Raw genomic sequence first — 6,868 nt, 5'->3', positions numbered from 1 at the left:
ACATCTACGCATAGACCTGGCTTGGATGCCACTGTTGGGGAACGTAGTATTTCAAAAAAATTCCTACAATCACGCAAGATCTATCTAGGATAAGCATAGCAACGAGCGGGGAGAGTGTGTCCACCTACCCTCATAGACCGAAAGCGGAAGCGTTTAGTAACGCGGTTGATGTAGTTGAACGTCTTCACAATCCAACCGATCAAGTACCGAACGCACGGCACCTCCGCGATCTACACATGTTCAGCTCGGTGACGTCCCTCGAACTCTAGATCCATCTGAGGCCGAGGAAGAGTTTTGTCAACACGACGGCGTGGTGACGGTGATGATGAAGTTACCGACGCAGGGTTTCGCCTAAGCACTACGACAGTATGACCGAGGTAGAAAATTGTGGAGGGAGGCACCACACACGGCTAAGAAATCAACTTGTGTGTCTATGGGGTGACCCCTCCCCCGTATATAAAGGAGGGGACGAGGGGGCTGGACGGCCTCAAGGGGCGCGCCCAAGGGGGGGGAATCCTACTCCTACTAGGAGTAGGTTCCCCCCTTTCCTAGTCCAACAAGGAGGGGAAGGAAAGAGGAAGGGGAGAGAAGGAAGGAAGGGGCGCCGCCCCCACCCCTTGTCCAATTCGGACCGGAGGGCACCACCTCCTGGCTGGCCCTCTCTCCTCTAAGGCCCATGGTGGCCCATTAACTTCCGGGGGGTTTCGGTAACCCTCCAGCACTCCAGTTTTATCTGAAACTCTCCGGAACACTTCTGGTGTCCGAACAACATGGTCCCATATATCAATCTTTATGTATCAAACATTTCGAGAATCCTCGTCATGTCCGTGATATCATCCGGGACTCCGAACAACCTTCGGTACATCAAATCACATAAACTCATAATACCTATCGTCATCGAACTTTAAGGGTGCGGACCCTACGGGTTCGAGAACTATGTAGATATGACCGAGACACTTCTCCGTTAAATAACCAACAGCAGAACCTGGATGCTCATATTGATTCCTACATATCTATGAAGATCTTTATCGGTCAAACTGTACAACAACATACGTTGTTCCCTTTGTCATCGGTATGTTACTTGCCCGAGATTCGATCGTCGGTATCATCATACCTAGTTCAATCTCATTACCGGCAAGTCTCTTTACTTGTTCCGTAGTGCATCATCCCGCAACTACCTCATTAGTCACATTGCTTGCAAGGCTTATAGTGATGTGCATTACCGAGAGGGCCCAGAGATACCTCTCCGACAATCGGAGTGACAAATCCTAATCTCGATCTATGCCAACTCAACAAACACCATCGGAGACACCTGTAGATCATCTTTATAATCACCGAGTTACGTCGTGACGTTTGATAGCACACTAAGTGTTCCTCCGGTATTCGGGATTTGCATAATCTCATAGTCCTAGGAACATGTATAAGTCATGAAGAAAGCAATAGCAATAAACTAAACGATCATAGTGCTAAGCTAACAGATGGGTCTTGTCCATCACATCATCTCTAATGATGTGATCCCGTTCATCAAATGACAACACATGTCTATGGCTAGGAAACTTAACCATCTTTGATTAACGAGCTAGTCTAGTAGAGGCATACTAGGGACACTCTGTTTGTCTATGTATTCACACATGTACTAAGTTCCCAGTTAATACAATTCTAGCATGAATAATAAACATTTATCATGATATAAGGAAATATAAATTACAATTTTATTATTGACTCTAGGGCATATTTCCTTCATGACCGAGACACATCTCCGGTCAAAAACCAATAGCGGAACCTGGATGCTCATATTGGCTCCTACATATTCTACGAAGATCTTTATCAGTCAAACCGCATAACAACATACATTGTTCCCTTTGTCATTGGTATGTTACTTGCCCGAGATTCGATCATCGGTATCATCATACCTAGTTCAATCTCGTTACCAGCAAGTCTCTTTACTCGCTCTGTAATGCATCATCCCGTAACTAACTCATTAGTCACATTGCTTGCAGGGCTTATAGTGATGTGCATTACCGAGAGGGCCCAGAGATACCTCTCCGATATATGGAGTGACAAATCCTAATCTTGATCTATGCCAACCCAACAAACACCTTTGGAGACACCTGTAGAGCATCTTTATAATCACCCAATTGCGTTGTGACGTTTGATAGCACACAAGGTGTTCCTCCGGTATTCGGGAGTTGCATAATCTCATAGTCAGAGGAACATGTATAAGTCATGAAGAAAGCAATAGCAATAAAACTAAACGATCATTATGCTAAGCTAACAGATGGGTCTTGTCCATCACATCATTCTCCTAATGATGTGATCCCGTTCATCAAATGACAACACATGTCTATGGTCAGGAAACTTAACCATCTTTGATTAATGAGCTAGTCAAGTAGGGGCATACTAGGGATACTCTGTTTTGTCTATGTATTCACACATGTACTAAGTTTCCTGTTAATACAATTCTAGCATGAATAATAAACATTTATCATGATATTAGGAAATATAAATAACAACTTTATTATTGCCTCTAGGGCATATTTCCTTCAAAGATGCCAGCGGTGGTGACCTACGTAGAAAATCGCTGCCCCATAGAAGAATACGTCGAACAGAGCCTGTAGGTGCTCCAAATACCACAAACGCCAACTGAATCCAAACGAATCCATCATAAACCAAAATCGGCCGAATCTAGAAGGATCCGTCAGAGACACACCTCCACACGCCATCCACGGGCGCTAAGTGCACCGATGGAATGAGGATAGGACGTGAGGGCATTATTCCTGAACTGGGGCAACGCAGCCGTCTCACCACCCCGACCAAGACACATATCCTCACCAAATCGATGCACCAGGACACCATCCATAAGTAGGACCTCTCTGCCACCACCAGCGTCAACGACTCTGGCAACGACGAGAGGGCAAGGAGGCGACTGTAGAAAAAATAGGTTTTCCTAGCGGAGTAATGCTACACGCACAGACTCGTTATTACAGAATGAATGAACTACAATAGGTGGCAGTTTTTTGATTGGAGACTAGCAGTAAGGCGGGCCCACCCCCATGAAAATAGAGGGGTGGAGATTAATTACTGTTGAGATGTCCGTGAGATGCCCGTAATTGTTCGTGCCTCTAGGATTATTCTTCCTAGAGACACCTGCTATCTGGCCGTGGCTGTTGATACGTCTCTGTCGTATCTATAATTTTTGATTGTTCCATGCCAATATTATACAACTTTCATATACTTTTGGCAACTTTTTATACTATTTTTGGGACTAACATATTGATCCAGTGCCCAGTGCCAATTTCTGTTTATTGCATGTTTTTTGTTTTGCAGAAAATACATATCAAACGGAGTCCAAACGGGATAAAAATTAACGGAGATTTTTTTGGAATATATGTGATTTTTGGGAAGAAGAATCAACGCGAGACGATGCCCGAGGGGGCCACGAGGCAGGGGGCGCGCCCCAGGGGGCCAGGCGCGCCCTGGGCCCTTGTGGCCACCCCGTAAGGCAGTTTAGGCCCTTCTTTTGCTGCAAGAAAGCTAATATCCGGACAAAAATTGTGTCCAAAATTCAGCCCAATCAGAGTTACGGATCACCAGGAATTTAAGAAATGGTGAAAGGGTAGAGCAGCCAACGCAGAAACAGAGAGAGACAGAGAGACAGATCCAATCTCGGAGGGGCTCTCGCCCCTCCGCCGCCATGGAGGCCATAGACCATAGGGGAAACCCTTCTCCCATCAAGGGAGAAGGTCAAGGAAGAAGAAGAAGAATAAGAAGAAGAAGAAGAAGAAGAAGAAGAAGAAGGAGGGGGGCTCTCTCCCCCTCTCTTCCGGTGGCGCCGGAACGCCGCCGGGGCCATCATCATCACCGCAATCTACACCAACAACTTCACTGCCATCATCACCAACTCTTCCCCCCTCTATGCAGCGGTGTAACCCCTCTTTTACTCGCTGTAATCTCTACTTAAACATGGTGCTCAACGCTATATATTGTTTCCCAATGATGTATGTTTATCCTATGATGTTTGAGTAGATCCGTTTTGTCCTATGGGTTAATTGATGATCATGATTGGTTTGAGTTGCATGTTTTATTATTGGTGTTGTCCTATGATGCTCTCCGTGTTGTGCAAGCGTGAGGGATCCCCGCTGTAGGGTTTGCAATATGTTCATGATTTGCTTATGGTGGGTGGCGTGAGTGACAGAAGCACAGACCCGAGTAAGTAGGTTGTTTGCGTATGGGAATAAAGAGGACTTGATACTTTAATGCTATGGTTGGGTTTTACCTTAATGATCTTTAGTAGTTGTGGATGCTTGCTAGAGTTCCAATCATAAGTGCATATGATCCAAGAAGAGAAAGTATGTTAGCTTATGCCTCTCCCTCAAATAAACTTGCAATAATGATTACCTGTCTAGTTATCGATTGCCTAGGGACAAATAACTTTCTTGTGTGACAAAAAGCTCTCTACTAAACCTAACTTAGTTGTGTCTTTATCTAAACAGCCCCTACTTTTTATTCATGCGCTCTTTATTATCTTGCAAACCTATCCAACAACACCCACAAAGTACTTCTAGTCTTATACTTGTTCTAGGTAAAGCGAACGTTAAGCATGCGTAGAGTTGTATCGGTGGTCGATAGAACTTGAGTGAATATTTGTGCTACCTTTAGCTCCTCGTTGGGTTCGACACTCTTACTTATTGAAATAGGCTATAATTGATCCCCTATACTTGTGGGTTATCAAGACCTTTTTCTGGCGCCATTGCCGGGGAGTTATAGCGTGGGGTGCAGATTCTCGTGTGTGCTTGTTTGCTTTATCACTAAGTAGTTTTTATTTGCTGTTCTAAGTTGTTCCCTATCTTCAGTTATGGATATGGAACATGAAATACAAAAAAATTAGGTTTACTTGCTACTCATGGAGATGGGGAACCTCCTAAAACCCTCGATGCTCATTATGTGAAAGATATTATGCACTACTTTAATAATCCTGAGAAAACCCCATTCAATTATATAATGGGAGACACGTTGGATCAACGTGAATACTTTAGGGATTATTGCTTGACTCAAAAAGGGAAACTATTATGGGATCAAATTTATATGTTGCATTGGTATGCTCGGCAACTATGCTTGAGATGTGATTATACTTGTTGCTCTAGGATGAAGGCTCCACACCTTCCCTTTTCATGTGAATTTAATGATGATGAAACCTTGGCTTCTTATGCTAATGGTATATATGATTATTATGATGTGGAACAAATAGAAGAATTCATTGCTTTTATGGGTGCTGGTGAAATTGAATCTTTGTTTAAAGAGTTTGAAGATTTTGATGATTCAGTTTATAGACCTGAAAATTTAGCTATCCTTAAATATTGCTATGAGAATTATAAATACAATTATTATATTGATGAATTTATTGAGAAAGTCTCCGCTGTCTGAGAAGAGACTAATATTTTGCAGGAGTCTATGGAAGAAGAAATTGATGAAACTGCGAGCTCATTGGATGAAAAAGATGATGAGAGCGAAGAACAAAAGGAGGAAGAGCGGATTAGCTACCCGTGCCCACCTTCTAATGAGAGTAACTCTTCAACTCATACATTGTTTAATTTTCCTTCGTGCTTACCGAAGGATGATTGCTAAGATGATTGTTATGATCCCATTGATTCTTTTAAAATATCCCTTTTTGATGATGCTTGCTATGCTTGTGGCCAAGATGCCAATATGAATTATGCTTATGGAGATGAACTTGCTATAGTTCCTTATGTTAAACATGAAATTGTTGCTATTGCACCCCTGCATGATAGTCCTATTATCTATTTGAATTCTCTCGACTACACTATATCGGAGAAGTTTGCCCTTATTAAGGATAATATTGATGGGTGGCCCTTTACCATTGCACATGATAATTTTTATGATTATAATATGCATGTGCTTGCTTCTCCTACTTGCAATTATTATGAGAGAGGAACTACATCTCCGCCTCTCCATGTTTCCAATATGATAAAATTGCAAGCAATTGTTTATACTATGCATTGGCCTTTACTATGTGTGCATGAATTGTTCTTTTATGACATGTCGATGCATAGGAAGAGAGTTAGACTTCATAGTTGCATGATATATGTTACTTTGTGCTCACTACTAAATGAAAAATCATTGTTAATGAAAATTGGCTTTGATATACCTTGGGATTCGGGTGGATCCATTACTTGAGCACTCTATGCCTAGCTTAATGGCTTTAACGAAAGCGCTGCAGACAACCCGGAAGTTTTAGAGAGTCATTTAATTCTGTTGTGTGCTTTTATAAAGTTTAAAAACAAAAATAATGTGCCAAGATTTGCCTTTAGGATGTTTACATTACTTGTTGGTTCGTGCGGTGCAAAACAGAAACTTTGGCTGTAGTGCGTGATTTTACATTTTTTTTACTGGAACGTCAAACGGTTATGAAACTTTTTGCACTGTCTTTCTATACAAATTGTTTATTTTTCATAAATTTTTCAGAATTTTTGAAGTACCAGAAGTATGGTGCATGTTCAGATTACTACAGACTGTCATGTTTAAGACAGATTCTGTTTTTGATGCATAGTTTGCTTGTTTTGATGAAACTATCGATTTCTATCAGTGGATTAAGCCATGGAAAAGTTATATTACAGTAGCTACAATGCAAAAAAAATATGAATTGGTTTGTAACAGTACTTAGAGTAGTGATTTGCTTTATTATACTAACGGATCTTACCAAGCTTTCTGTTGAGTTTTGTGTGGATGAAGTGTTCGAAGATCGAGGAGGTCTCGATGTGAGGAGAAGGAGGAGAGGGAAGAGCTCAAGCTTGGGGATGCCTAAGGCACCCCAAGTAAATATTCAAGGAGACTCAACCTTCTAAGCTTG

Source organism: Triticum urartu, chromosome 2 (assembly GCF_003073215.2).
Source record: "Triticum urartu cultivar G1812 chromosome 2, Tu2.1, whole genome shotgun sequence".
NCBI classification, from domain to species: domain Eukaryota; kingdom Viridiplantae; phylum Streptophyta; class Magnoliopsida; order Poales; family Poaceae; genus Triticum; species Triticum urartu.
Note: the sequence above shows the minus strand (reverse complement) of the source record.